Source organism: Mastomys coucha, unplaced genomic scaffold, assembly GCF_008632895.1.
Source record: "Mastomys coucha isolate ucsf_1 unplaced genomic scaffold, UCSF_Mcou_1 pScaffold15, whole genome shotgun sequence".
Lineage (NCBI taxonomy): Eukaryota > Metazoa > Chordata > Mammalia > Rodentia > Muridae > Mastomys > Mastomys coucha.
Genome location: NW_022196897.1, coordinates 111401647 through 111404414, shown reverse-complemented (window position 1 = coordinate 111404414; position 2768 = coordinate 111401647).

The following is a 2768-nucleotide window of genomic DNA, read 5'->3' as shown; positions in this document are numbered from 1 at the left end:
AATCAGGAAGACCAAGGGAGATAACAAAAAGAAATAGAGAGAAAAATGGGTAACTTTTGGTGTAAGGTAGGCTATTCTATGGAGGAGAGTAAGCTCCGGGTAGCTTTGAGCTTAGTGTGGGAGAGAACTAGTGGTGTTGGAACATTGAGAGAATTCCACAAAGAGGGGAAGGATGAAGATCCAGGAGAGCAGAAAGATGGTGCAGGACACTAAGTGGTTTAAGACAGAAGGGCTGGGTCCAGCATGCCCCTTTGTTGTAGTTCCAGGACACACTTGCCCACGAGTTAGTCAGTGGCAGGTAAGACAGCACAGCTTACTGAAAGAAGAGCCTATGCTGACCTGAGGGAGATTCCTTAAAGGGGGGGATAATAGAATTATTCTGGTTTGGTTTGGTTGGGCTTGGTTTGGTTTTTAAAGACAGGGTTTCTTTCTGTTGCCCTGGCAGTCCTGGAACTCATTCCGTAGACCAGGCTGTCTTCAACTCTGAGATGCACTGGCCTCTGCCTCCCGAGGGCTGGGATTAAAGGCATGCACCACCACCACGATTTCCTCTTTCACATCCATGTTTATTGCTGCTCGATTCAATCAAAAGCTAGATAACATATGTACAATGAAACTTTATTCATCTGTAAAGAAAAATAAAAATTTCAAGAAAACAGATGGAACTGGAAAAATATTATGTAAAATGAGGTAAGAAAGCAAGGAAAAGCAAATACATGCAGATCCTATTTCTAACTTTTATGCATGTATAGTTACATGGGTAAATCACTAAAAATCTGACCGCAATGGGAGAAGTGCATGGAAGGTGCAAACAAAATGGGGGGAAGGCAACAACTGGGGAGCCAGTGCAGTGAGAGGGGAGAGGACCCAGAGAGCGGCACAGACGTCTTCCAGTGCTCAATTCAGTCAACTCTGTCTAACCAGTGAGCATCTTCTAGAAGAAAGGACAAGCAAAGGTTTATCCTGAAACACCCACAAAGTGTTGCCCACTTGTCCTCCAAAGAGATGCACCTTGGGAATAGAGTAGGGCCACAACCAGAGCCAGGGGAGGAGGTGTGGTCAAAAGCTTGAGTCCCAGAACCTATGGCGAATTCAGACAGAGCTGCAGCCTCGACAGCATCCCACTGACCTAATCACCCACTAATTATACACCAAGCATTTAGAGTGATTGCCACATGGCTTCATAAACAGTGAAGAAGTCTGTGGCGAGATCTGGGATCCAAGCCCACTGAGTTCCAGGTAATACTGATCCTACTGGGTGGAGGATTGTACTCTGGCTGCCTGGTCATTTGATCCTTTTTAATATGCATTTTTGTTGTTTGATTGGTTGGTTGGTTGGTTGGTTGGTTGGCTGGCTGGCTAGTTGGTTGGTAAGCTGGTTTGCTGGTCAGTCGGTCAGCTGGTTGGTTTTTGTTAGAACCCAGGAATAACATGCTAACATGCTAAGCAAGAAGTCTATTATGGTGATACATGTCTCCCCCAGCCCATAAAAGCCAGTTTTAATATCTCTGCAAATGTGCGGTGTATCTGAAGCAAATGGCCACTGTTTAGGAAGCTATTACATATAAAATAAATAAATAAATAAATAAATAAATAAATAAATGTAGAAGCAAATGGTACTGAGCTCTGTCTATTAATAAAAAGAGAGAATGTTTGCTTTCTGAGGGAGTTAGGGGAGAGAAAAAAGGGGCTGGAGCTAAAGTAAGAGAAGGAGCACAGTGGAGGGGGCTTGGGAGCAAACTGATCTGTGCTACTTGCTTTACTGTGTCACAACAGAATCCTTGCTTCTGTGTTCAAATGTTTTGATATATTTTTTGCCAATAGTATTTGAGGAAGACATAGGAACAAGTGTGTCTTTCTGAGGTGATGTGGCAGAGTGAAGAAACTACTGAAGGTGAGAGTCAGGGCAAGTGGGATGAATAATTAGACAGGGATCAATGTCAGAATCCCAATTGCCCAAGAGATAGAAAAGCTGGGCATCCCTGAGGAGGGAGGGTTAGAGGGAGTCCTCAGAACCTTGTTTTTGTATGTTTGTGAGAATGGATGATGAGCCCAGAATGCTGGAGAACTTGGTGCTGCCATTAGCTGTCAGTGAATCCTCAGCCAGCACTGATTCTAGCTGGTGACCACACTTGTGAGTTGCAGATATTGGAGGCAGAATACTGACTGGGCCAGAGACTGAGACAGAAAAGAGTTCTTATGATAAGAATAGGATTCCCTAAACACCTGTGGCAAGGGTGTTTCCCCCACAGTTTTTTTGTTTGTTTGTTTTTGTTTTTTGTTTGTTTGTTTGTTTGTTTTTTCGAGGCAGGGTTTCTCTCTGTGTAGCCCTAGCTGTCCTGGAACTCACTCTTTAGACCAGGCTGGCCTCGAACTCAGAAATCCACCTGCCTCTGCCTCCCAAGTCCTGGGATTAAAGGCATGCGCACCACTGCCAGGCTTCCCCCACAGTTTTAATTAAGATAACCAGTGTTCTATGTAGCTCAGGCTAGCCTTGAACTCTTGATCCTCCTGTCTCTGCTTTCTAAATGTGGAGACTCCAGGCCTCTGCCACTATACACACTCTGATTAGTTTAAATTGCTAACACTTGGCCAAGGGAAACAAGTGGAAAATGCGACCAGCAAGGATATTCTGGTCAACAAATGTATGGTTCCCCATGATAAGAAACATTATCTTATGGCACTAGAGAGATGGCTTAGCAGTTAAGAGCACATGATTGTTCACAGCTATCTGAAGCTCCAGTTCCAAGAATCCAACATTCCCTCCC